Source organism: Leuciscus leuciscus (genome assembly GCF_965113295.1).
Source record: "Leuciscus leuciscus genome assembly, contig: HAP1_SCAFFOLD_552, whole genome shotgun sequence".
NCBI lineage: Eukaryota > Metazoa > Chordata > Actinopteri > Cypriniformes > Leuciscidae > Leuciscus > Leuciscus leuciscus.
Genome location: NW_028118187.1, coordinates 23,505 through 36,550, shown reverse-complemented (window position 1 = coordinate 36,550; position 13,046 = coordinate 23,505). Strand labels below are relative to the sequence as shown.

The following is a 13,046-nucleotide window of genomic DNA, read 5'->3' as shown; positions in this document are numbered from 1 at the left end:
CTGCCTTCTGAATCACCAGAGGTGGCAAGGATGTTACAGTGGTTTTGTGAGGGTGTCAGGTAGGAGCTGATTGATGTATTTTACATTCCTCTGCTTTTGAGCCCCCCTTTTTTAAAAATCAGATCAGCCTGGTATGCCTGCAACACTGCCATAGTGTGCATAGCAGCACCAGTCTGACCTCCACCAGTGTGGATGTTATTATACACGGCTTGGTGGGGAGTGCTGACTCCTTAAATGACGATGAACCACAGAGAAGAGAGCGGACTGGCGCATCGTCGTATATGCACATGCCCCTGCACCCACGATAGTCTAATAAATTGATGTTGAGGGAATAGAGATGCACGAAGGATAAGGTTTTCCCCATGCACGAGTTAACGTCATGGAGATCCTCAAGGAGGGCAGTCTAGCTGTAATCTGGCCACTGCACGAGTCACCACCTCGAGTAACTTCTTACACGCTTTATCATAACGAGAGAAGGGCTCGGAGGCGGCACTCTCAAAGTCCATCATTTCTCTTTAGATGGCTTTTTCAATATTAATTCCTCAGAATTAAATGTGGCCAAAGAACAGCCAGACAATATATTAATACAATAATTTGATATATTGCATTGAATATCTGATTTCTCATATATTTCTCATTTAATTCATCAGCAATAAATACAGCCAAATATCAATCAGACAATCAAACACGGTCTGGATGACAGGCTGTTTAAATCTTTCATAAGATCAGCCTGGTATGCTTGTAACACAACCATGGTGTACAGCGCAATACCAGCCTGACCCGCTGAAAATGCATGTGATAATGCGATACCAGGGGAGAGATAGCCCACGAGCGTCTCTCTTATCTGAGACAGCATCATATAATCGCGTGCCTTCGCACCCACGATAGTCGAATTGGTCGACGTTGAGGGCATAAAGACACGTCATGTTTATACATATATATAATATATATTTACAATCTTATTTAAAAGCTTTGTTTTATGGGACTCTTTTTGTTGTGATCAGTGTAGTCTGGCCACGCACACACGATCGCCCAGAGCAGTTCTCCTTTTATCCTCACGAGAGGAACGCTCGGAGGCGATGCCGTGGCACGCTTCGGTCAGGCAAAAGGACATCGCGATCTGGAGAGCGAGCGAGCGAAAAGGACGCACCGTCTCTCGCTCCTCGGCCAGACCGACTGCGGGTGCTGCTACCCCTTTGAAATAAGCAAAGTGAACGCGAAGCACTAACTGTGAACATTCACTGTGCTCGCAATCACCATGCTCAAACGCAAGGGCAGCATCCTCTATCCCCAAACAAACAAAGCAGTAAGTGTGTGTATCCAGTTCTCTAACATAGGACGAGAACATGGAGGGACATCACTTACTAAGAGAGAAAAAGAAAAAGAAAATTCTGCACACTGCCAGTTGAAAACTAACTCCTAGCAAGATCTGTAGCAGATAGAGAGGAAGAGATGCTTCTGACGCACACATACACAGAATGGCCTGTGAAGACTATATCCTGAATATCCTGACGATGCACCTGTGGCTCATCTATTTATAGCCTCGCGTCGCGGGTGCGCGCCGATGACGTCATCGCCCGAGGCTATAAATGCTGGATTCACTCCGCATGGATGTGACATGTTACAATTATAACACATTAAAGCAATGTAAAGGCAGACTAACAGATTATTAGAAAAATACTCGTAGCAAAGTATATTTAATATATATATATATATATATATTCCAATTATTGGTAAAAATAATTTGGCGCATAAAATAACATCAGCACTGGCGCCCCCCAAGGTGCGTTCTCTCCCCACTGCTCTTCTCCCTGTACACTAATGACTGCACTTCTAAAGACCCCTCTGTCAAGCTCCTGAAATTTGCAGACGACACCACTGTCATCGGTCTCATCCAAAATGGTGACGAGTCTGCTTACAGACTGGGGGTTGAACAGCTGGCTGTCTGGTGCAGCTATAACAACCTTGAGCTGAACACGCTCAAAACAGTGGAAATGATTGTGGATTTCAGGAGAAAATCCCCAGCACTCCCCCCTCTCACCATCATGAACAGCACTGTGGAAGCAGTGGAGTTATTCAGGTTCCTGGGCTCTACCATCTCTCAGGACCTGAAGTGGGCAAATCACATTGACTCCATTGTGAAAAAGGCCCAGCAGAGACTGTACTTCCTTCGCCAGCTGAAGAAGTTCAATCTGCCACAGGAGCTGCTTATCCAGTTCTACTCAGCCGTCATTGAGTCTGTTTTAAGCACTTCCATCACTGTCTGGTTTGGTTCAGCTACCAAATCGGACATCAGGAGACTACAACGGACAGTCCGGACAGCAGAGAGGATTATTGGTGCCCCCCTGCCAACCCTCCAGGACCTGTACTCTTCCAGAGTGAGGAAGAGAGCAGGTAAAATCATCACAGACTCCACTCACCCTGGACACCCCCTGTTTGAACTGTTACCGTCAGGACGGCGACACAGATCACTGGCCACAAGAACATCCAGGCATCCAGTTTCTTTCCACAGGCCATTTCCCTTCTGAACACTTAACATGCCCCCCAAGGCATATGCCTGTAAGTGCAATACTCCCACTGTCTAGTGCAATATTCTCTTAACTCAGGTGATATTTATATTTATATTATTCATACTACTCAAAATACTGTAAATATGTTCATAATCTGTAAATGATTATTCAGACTAAACCCAACTGTGACCCCTTTTTTTACTTTTATACTATTTTTTTATTTTTTTTATATATAATTTTTTATATATAATTTATTATTTTTTATATATTTATATATATTAAATATATTTTTTTAATATTTTTTTAAAATATATATTTTATTCTTAGAATGTGTATTACTATGTTTCTTGTTGTATTTGTATTTGTATATGTGCACTGGAAGCTTCAGTACCAAGAAAAATTCCTTGTGGGTGCAAGCACACTTGGCAATAAAGCTCTTTCTGATTCTGATTCTGATTCTGAAAAGTGTAAATAATCTTAAATGTCTCACTGTTGCTCAAGTTTAAATCTGCACTTTACTATAGAAAACCTTCAGTGATTTGAGTCTGGATCTGGATCTGATCACAGCAGATATTCAGATTAATACTGAAGTTGGTCTATGTATTCAGAACTGAATTTAATGATAGCATTTTTTACATTTTGACTTTTAGTGAAGATCAAATATTATGAAAACCATTCATTTTTACTCTGTTCTCACTTCAGTGATTGTGTTTTGTGTCTGTTAATGAGTGACTGTCTTCAGGTAAATGATGTGGAGTGTGTTTGCATATTGATCAGATCTTCAGTGTGTGAGAGTGTTTATAGTGCTGTGAGTTTAACACTTCATCACTGACACACACAACAATCTTCATCAACATGACCTTCATCATCATCTTCATCTGGACACTTTTATACTGCTTTATACTACAAGGTGAACAGTTTATATTTGAAATAAATAATTTAAATATATATTTTTTTTACACAGCTTAACAATATGTCAAATAATATATACTTTAAACTGATAAATGAATTGTTTTTCAGGCTGTAGATCTCAGATCACAGTGACTCAGACTCCTGTGAAACCTGCCAAACCAGGAGAAACTGTAGAGATGAGCTGTAAACTCAGTAGAAGTGCCGAATCTTGCAGCTCGGCATACTGTGTGTTCTGGTACTCACAGAAACCTGGAGAAGCTCCTAAACTCCTGATTCGTTATACAAAAGAACTCGAGTCAGGAACTCCATCTAGATTCAGTGGCAGTGGATCTAACAGTGATTTCACTCTGACCATCAGTGGAGTCCAGACTGAAGATGCTGGACATTATTACTGTCAGAGTGCACACTGGATCAACAGTGGTTATGTGTTCACACAGTGATAAAGAGTCGTACAAAAACCTCTGTCAGTCAGAGTCACAGTGACTGAACTGAAACTGCAGCTGCTCAAACACTTTCACACACACACACACACACACACACACACACACACACACACACACACACACACACACACACACACACACACACACACACACACACACAGTCTAGAATGAAAGGCATAAAGTGGTACAGAAGAGCGACTGAAGCTGATGTGGAGTCGAGCCATTTCCTTTATATCTGGTTTTCTCCAGTTTAAGCGTTAGAGAGTTAGTGTATTTTTATTGCACTTTTCTTTATTTTTGTAGCTTAGTTAGTTTCTCCCTAATAGTCCGAGGGTTTGTGTGTGTTGTTTTGGCCTTGCTCCCTCTTGAAGTCTTGAAATCCTCCACATTTGTAGAATAAAACTAGTGTGTGACATTGAATTGTTTTCGGCGGTTGTTAAAGCACTGGTGTTGGGAACTGAAGCTCGCTGTCTCCACACATCACTCCATCTATTATAACTTTATACTTCATTTCTACAAATATAAACCTTTTTACTCCTGAAGTATCAGACAGAGCTGATCATTAAGAGAAATACTATTAAGACCATAACCATCTTTACAGTGTTAACTGACAAACATTCAATGTCTCGAATTACACTCAAGAAGAAACTGAACAAACTGAGAGTGCGTCTTTTCTAGTCAAGTCACCTTTATTTATATAGCGCTTTTTACAACACAGATTGTATCAAAGCAGCTTCACATTGATAACATGAAAATAATACAACAAAGTTTGTTTCTAGAAGAAAATTGCATCATCGTCCACCCATAATAAGGCAGATCAATAATATTGTTGAATATAAAATGTCCCCAACTAAGCAAGCCAAAAGCCAAGGCAAAAGTGGCAAGGAACCAAAACTCCATCAGGTCTCAGAATGGAGAAAAAAACCTTTGGAGAACCCAGACTCAGTCAGGGGCCAGTTCTCCTCTGGCCAACGAGTGAACAGTGTATGATTATGATCCAGGCAGCGTTACAGGTCAGAGGTCAGATTGGTCATGTTGATGAGGCCTTCACAGGGCTGATGAGGCTGGCACTTCAGGATGCGTCATGGTTAGGTCCAGGTGGAGATCAACCATCTGATCTGGATACGGCCGGGGTCCACCTCACTTCAGGAAACGGAGAGTCTTGTTGTCGTCGCGGCCAGGCGCTGGTCCTTCATCAGATCTGGATACGGCCTGGATCCGGTGGACTGCGGTAAACCTCGGTATAAACAGAGAGACTAATATTAGCGTAGTAGACGCCATTCTTCTTATGATGTAACGAGTACATCAGGATTTATGGGAAGTGTTCCCGGTACCAGCTGGCCTAATCTATGCAGCCTAATATGGAATTATAGAAGTCTATAATGTGTTATGTGTATGCTAGGCCAAAAATATGTGTTTTTAGGCTAGCTTTGAACTGACAGAGTGTGTCTGCTTCCCGGACAATGTTAGGAAGACTGTTCCAAAGTTTTGGTTTTGGTTCTACAGTCAAACCGAACATTATTCAGACACCAGATATAATTTTTATATTTTTTTTACTAGTGTGTGCAGGACACTATAGTTCATTTATGTAAGTGAGGATAGCAAAATAAAGTAAACTGTGACATATTATACCCAATAATTCTTCATAAAGTGGATTACCAGTAAATTTTATAAAAATTTGGGACCAAAAATGATTCAGACACTTTGACCTGACCATGTTTTGCTCAAAGTTATCTGACATTATCAAGATGAATTTGTTCTGACACAGTTTAATATTTGTCATATTTTATTACCGTTTTCTAAACTATAGTGGATAAACTGATAATGTGAGAAATGTTGAAGGTCTGAATACATTTTGGTTTGACTGTATATAATTCTATAAAGTATATCATATATTATTATATTTCTTATGTAATATATTAATATATTACAATATATTATATATTACACATGCAGTACCATATCTGATCACACATCTATATATTATGTGTATTAGTGTATTGCTGAATATAAAATTACATACATTATGATATATTAGTAAATATATTGTCGCATATTTTTCAATATATGAAAAGCGGCAATTCCTTATGTATTATTCAATATATTGTAATATATTAACACAACATATTATTCTGTAGATTTTAAAATATACTGTTAAACCATTTAATATATTGAGCATTCATATATAGGTAAATATATTTGCTTTTCAGAAGTCCTGCTCATTATTGATCTGTTTCAGCGTGTCTTGGTTCATTTAGTTCATTACTGTCTATAAACGCCTTCTGTCCTGTATTCAGTATGAAGTCTTGTTTGTTCTGGTTCACATGTTACTGTCAGCTTTCTCCATCAGTCTCTTTGTTTCTGATAATTCTCTGAGTTTTGATTTCTCGTTCTCGTTCTGCATCTGTGGATCTTGTTGGGACTGATAACATGTGCTTTGACTCTGTCTGATATATGGACTATGACTGGATTATACTTGTAAATAAACTGCATTTGGATCCTCACTCTCTGAATGCTGTGTTTCCACCGTCAAATCATTACAACAGAAACTCACTGACTTCCCCTGCTTTATGAAGCTCATCATCACTGAATTACTAACTGGATTTATTAAAGTGAACATGTCATGTGTGACTCTCGATCAAACTCAGTTATTCAGTGACTGACAGAGACTCGTGTGTGTGATGATCCTCATGTCTGTTCATAAACTGCAGGAACACACATGGATTTGGTGTAAAATTGGGGAAGATATTAGGAATAAGAAAAACAGCAGATTTTCATATTAATACTGAAGTTGATCTTGTAGATGTATTCAGAACTGAATTGAATTATATCATTTTTAACAGTTTGTAAAAGATCAAATATTATGAAAAACATTAATTTTACTCTGTTCTCACTTCAGTGATTGTGTTTTGTGTGTGTTAATGAGTGACTGTCTTCGGGGAAATGATGTGGAGTGTGTTTGCATATTGATCAGATCTTCAGTGTGTGAGAGTGTTTATAGTGCTGTGAGTTTAACACTTCATCACTGACACACACAACAATCTTCATCAACATGACCTTCATCATCATCTTCATCTGGACTCTCACAGCGTTTGCTCAAGGTTTGTGGAGCACAAGTTTGATATTAATTCATTTATTCAAGTATATTGTCAAAGTTTTGAGTGTATTTTCTTCTTGTTGTGTTTCAGAGTGTAGAGGACAGATCACCGTCACTCAGAGTCCCTCAATAACAGCAGAACAACCAGGAGGAACTGTGAATATCAAATGTAAAACCAGCAGAGATGTGTACAGTTACATTGGTGGGGATGTTTTAAACTGGTACTTACAGAAACCTGGAGAAGCTCCTAAACTCCTGATTTATTGGACCAACAACCTCGAGTCAGGAACTCCATCTAGATTCAGTGGCAGTGGATCTAACAGTGATTTCACTCTGACCATCAGTGGAGTCCAGACTGAATATGCTGGACATTATTACTGTCAGAGTTATCACTTGATCAACAGTAAAGATGTGTTCACACAGTGATAAAGAGTCGTACAAAAACCTCCGTCAGTCAGAGTCACAGTGACTGAACTGAAACTGCAGCTGCTCAAACACACACACACACACACACACACACACACACACACACACACACACACACACACACACACACACACACACACACACACACACACACTCACACACACACACACACACACACACACACACACACACACTCACACACACACACACACACACACACACACACACACACACACACACACACACACACACACACACACACACACTCACACACACACACACACACACACTCACACACACACACACACACACACACACACACACACACACACACACACACACACACACACACACACACACTCACACACACACTCACACACACACACACACACACACACACACAACAGAAACACAAATTTTGCTGCACTTCATTAATATTACTGAAGATAATAAGAAATTATTTTTATCATATTTTTTCAGTCAATTGTTGGTTTATCTATTCTCATATGGTTGTTCATGTTTTTTTATAAAGCATGATTATTTGTCCTTCCTAATCATACACTCATACTGTAAAGTGAATCATAAACATGTTGTTGCTTGAATAGTTTATTAATCATCTTCCATAAAGCCGCTGTTTAGATCATCATGTACAAGAGTCACAGATGAACTGATTCAGAGCAAAATGAGCCGTGAAAGAGAGAAACCTTATTTAACATGATCAGACGCTCCACCGTCCCACAATCAGTCTGTCTGTAACCATTCACTGTTTTCTGGATGCATTAATTATGAATCCAGCGATGCGTCTGAGTCTCACATGAGCAGAAGACAGATCTCTCACAACAACACTTCAGTCTCGAGTCAAACACACTTAAAACATTCATAAAGATGTTATTGCTCAACACTGAAATAAAGCGCTTCATTGTGTGGAAACTTCACTGTTATTTTTACAAGATAAAATACTGCAGTTTTACTGAGATCAGTGTTTATGGGCGATCAGAGACATTTAAGAGGTTTTAGGATATATGAGTTTATTTTATTTGAATATGAGACTTTGAATGAATCAGCTATTATTTTAATATGTGGATAGTTTACTGAAATTATGAAATATGGGATATCTTTCCTAGGTATTTTATAGGCGCATTGCACTCTGTGAATTAGAAAGAAATCTTCAAATCAATAACCTATGAATCGTGAATTGAATCAGATCAACATCTACATTTACTCCTCTAGTCCAGTCACACGTGATCTACCAGTGAAGAGTCTCATTACGTTATATAAGTCATACAAGTCATATAATCTACCACTCAAACTTCATAACGGTCTCATCCCTCCATCAGCAGAAGTGAAACTGCTCCAGTTCAGAGCGTTGAACCAGTAAAAGAGTGAAACTGTGAGTTTGAGGTGAAAATCTCATTTGCATTGTCAGGTTTAGTGATTGTGACGGTCTCAGAATAGAGCAGATCATGTTCAAACCCCAAGAGCTTCATTTCACATTTAGGGGAGACCGGTGTTGTAACACTGGGTCAGTTTGACACGTCAGAAAGAGCTATGGTGATGTCATCAATATCACACACCGCATCACCTCACAGGAGAAGTGTCATGTGACTGTGATCAATATTGTACGTTTTATGACCAAAAACGAATTTTCAGGAGGAAAAGTAAAAAATGTCATCAAGATTATTTTTTGCCAAACAATCATTGTATTGTAGATACATTTGACTTGCATAATCTAAAGTAGATATTTCTCTAGTTTAATGTGATGCTTTACACTCATGCTAACTTCAAACCCACATGCTAACACAGTTAGCTATGTTACGGCTGTTTGCGGTGAGGATAGTTTTAACAGTTCATTAAAAATATTACAACCAACCCCTGAAGATGATTCCAGTTATCAATCACATTCCCTGTTAAGACAAAATCATGTGAGTTTTTTGTTGCGCATTGAGGGATTTATGAATATGTTTCCATTATAGTTTATGTGCATGTCTTCTTATCAGATAAAAACATTATCACCTCAATTGAACACATACAATTTTTTTCTGCACATTTTTAGAATTGATGTTCATCTCGGCATTTCCATCCGGCGTTTCTTTTATGTGATAGTCAATCCCAAAATTCACATCAAATCGGAGGATGGCAACATAGCTAGTGTCTGAACTGTTGTGTGACAGGAATTGAGAACACACACATGATCACACACACACACACACACACACACACACACACACACACATGTAAATGCTAAATTTTAAGTCCTTAAAAAATACAATAAATCTTTTGTTACTTAAAATTGTTGACTTTATTCAAAACTGATTATTCTTTGTTCTTCAATAACATTCTTGCACACGTTTAGATTGTATGGATCTTATTTCAGCAAATTAGCTCTCATTGTTCCATCGATCCCCAGCCTGAGTTACAACAGGACAGGGTTATGTCTCAACAACGACCTCTTTGTGTTTGACAATAACTCACATAATCTGTGATTGTGTTGTACATGTCCAAGTGAGTTATATTCTAGCAGACAAATGTGGAAACCATGTCTCAAATTTTGAGAGATATAGAACAAACAAGCACTGAGTTACCGATGCTCAAACAACAGGTGTTTCTCTCCTCCGTCTCTCTGCTGAACGCAGCTGTTCTCCACTATTACTGTCAATCAAGAACATTTAGTGTCTTCATCAAATCACTCATTATTGTGTTTTAGCTCAGCCCAAAATAATGCAACAAGTAAATAAGCATCTAGACAAAGCTGTTGCACAAACATAATGTGAGTGTCTCTTCTGTCTTCAGGGAAATGATGTGGAGTGTGTTTGCATATTGATCAGATCTTCAGTGTGTGAGAGTGTTTATAGTGCTGTGAGTTTAACACTTCATCACTGACAGCTTTTCTTCATTCAGACTGAAAGTAAACCACCGATAAGAAGAATGATGATCATCAGCGTCTGTATCTGGACTCTCATTCTTTCTGTTCAAGGTTCATTTACTCTATTAATAACTCAAGATGTGATTTATATGCTTTTGATGTTCAGTCTAGATTCTGTACTGGATACTTTGACTTTAATGGTTGTTGTAATAATGATCTTATGAAATGTCATTGACAGAAATTACAGGCCAGGTTTCTGTGACTCAGACTCCCTCAGAAGCAGCCGTTCAAGGAGGAACAGTTTCTATAAACTGTCAAACTAACAGAGGAATTGGAGATCGTACTCATGGTTGTGGCGACTGTCTCTCCTGGTATCTGCAGAAACCTGGAGAAGCTCCTAAACTCCTCATTTATTTAATTAATTCACGACAGTCAGGAACTCCATCTAGATTCACTGGCAATGGAGCAAATTATGGAACAGATTTCAGTCTGACCATCAGAGGAGTCCAGACTGAAGATGCTGGACATTATTACTGTATGAGTGAACACTACATCAACAGTAACTGGGTGTTCACACAGTGATAAAGAGTCGTACAAAAACCTCCGTCAGTCAGAGTCACAGTGACGGAACTGATACTGCAGCTGCTCAAACACACACACACACACACACACACACACACACACACACACACACACACACACACACACACACACACACACACACACACACACACACACACACACACACACACACACACACACACACAGGAACTACACATGTGCTCAAAACTGACTTATGACTGAAATCATCTCTATTATGATCAGTCCTGTGACACACGAGTTTGACTCTAATATGCTCAGAATCAGAGAAAAGTCTGTATATTAATATCAAATCAAACAAACAGTAGGCCGTCCCATTCAGCATTTTAGTGCTCTGAGGTGTGCTCAACAGCGCCACCTTTGTACCCTTGAAGCGGTCTTCCACGAAGCCCACATAGAAACAGGCTCCACGCACTTTAACTACCCAGGAATCCTTGCGAAAGGCAAATCAGACAACAGATGGGAGGAGATTTCACTCACGGATAATTGTTGACATGGCTGAGAAGAAAATATTACAGTTTTTATGACCTAAATGTACATTTCACCCGTTACCTACAGTTTATACAAACATTATGGTCATCGAGCAGTGGTTGATGTCTCAAACATAATAATAGCGCGTTTAATAATACGATCACATTATGATTCATTAAATAAATAGAACCGAATGTCAGGGCTTTACTGAGTCATATGTAAATATAGTATGAATATTGAAACCTGTAAATTCATCTGAAACTCATGCACATTTTCATTATTTTTAAAAATTGTAATCTTAGTTCAAATGGAACATTATGTATTATTATGTACAACTGTATACATAATTTGATTAAGCATGATATATCTATTGTCTAATGCAGGTGATAATGCACAATATCAAAATATAGAACTGTAAAATTAGGCTGTGTAGTGGACATGCAGATAAGACGTTGGAGCGCAAAAATGTGATTTCTCCTGTCCAACAACAACCAGGCCGTTATTTCCGGCTTGGCGATCGAGTCTGTCCCAAAAATACCTCTCAATGCCCTCGTGGACTCGTGCCAAGGGCCCTATAGGTCTGCACTACATGACGTCACCAAAGTGTGGACTCTGAGGAAGTCCACAAGTCCGGAGTGTGCCATTTGGGACAGGGCCATACTAGTGTAGCAACTCTGTCATTTGAATCATCAGAAAGCCTGAAGCTTCAGACACATGAATAAATGTTTATGACTCGTAACATGGAAAAAATCTCCTAAACACTGTTATGATTTATGAGCATCATGTGTTGGAATCCTTACACAGATTTACATAGAGATGATTTGCATCGCAGCACATCGTGCGTGTGTGTGTGTGTGTGTGTGTGTGTGTGTGTGTGTGTGTGTGTGTGTGTGTGTGTGTGCGCTTCAGGAGGATTTATAACTCTGAGTTTGAACACTGAGAATCTAAACCATCAGCAACCATGAGCTTCATCATCTTCATCTTCATCTGGATGTTCTCCAGCTGTTGCACAGGTGAGGAAATATGAAGTTAATCTGCACTATTTTAACTGATTAACAGTGCTTGAAATATTATCCAAATATGTCATTCTGAATGTTTATTTATTCTTCTTGATGTAGAATCAGTCGGTGAACCGACAGTCACTCAGACGCCTGCAGTGAAATCTGTTCAACTAAGAGACACATTTACTATATCCTGTAAAACTAGTCCTGAAGTCTATCAGGGTTGGAGTTATCAGCCTCTATCCTGGTACTTACAGAAACCTGGAGAAGCTCCTAAACTCCTGATTTATAAAGCAAACCTCCTCCAGTCAGGAACTCCATCTAGATTCAGTGGCAGTGGATCTAACAGTGATTTCACTCTGACCATCAGTGGAGTCCAGACTGAAGATGCTGGACATTATTACTGTCAGAGTTTCCATTACATCAACAGTGTAAATATGTTCACACAGTGATAAAGAGTCGTACAAAAACCTCCGTCAGTCAGAGTCACAGTGACTGAACTGAAACTGCAGCTGCTCAAAGGAGGATCTGAAATAACATCGTCACACTTGCATCTGAAATAAAACCATCTAAATTAATCTGACACTCTTAATAATTATAGAGTTCAGAAAGAGATTTTTTGCTCTTATAGATCAGTGACACATTTGAGATCTGAGTGATTTCAGTTTGCCCTAGTTGCCCCATTTTATTAATAATAGATCTTAATTTTCATAATACTCCATA

General features: G+C 39.0%; 1 gene segment (V, D, J or C); it reads left to right on the top strand.

Moving 5' to 3' along the window:
* The first annotated feature begins 6,767 nt into the window (after positions 1 to 6,767).
* LOC309491775 (Ig kappa chain V region K-25-like) lies at positions 6,768 to 7,546 on the top strand. The segment is given in 2 exons: positions 6,768 to 6,966; positions 7,054 to 7,546.
* Positions 7,547 to 13,046: the final 5,500 nt, after the last annotated feature.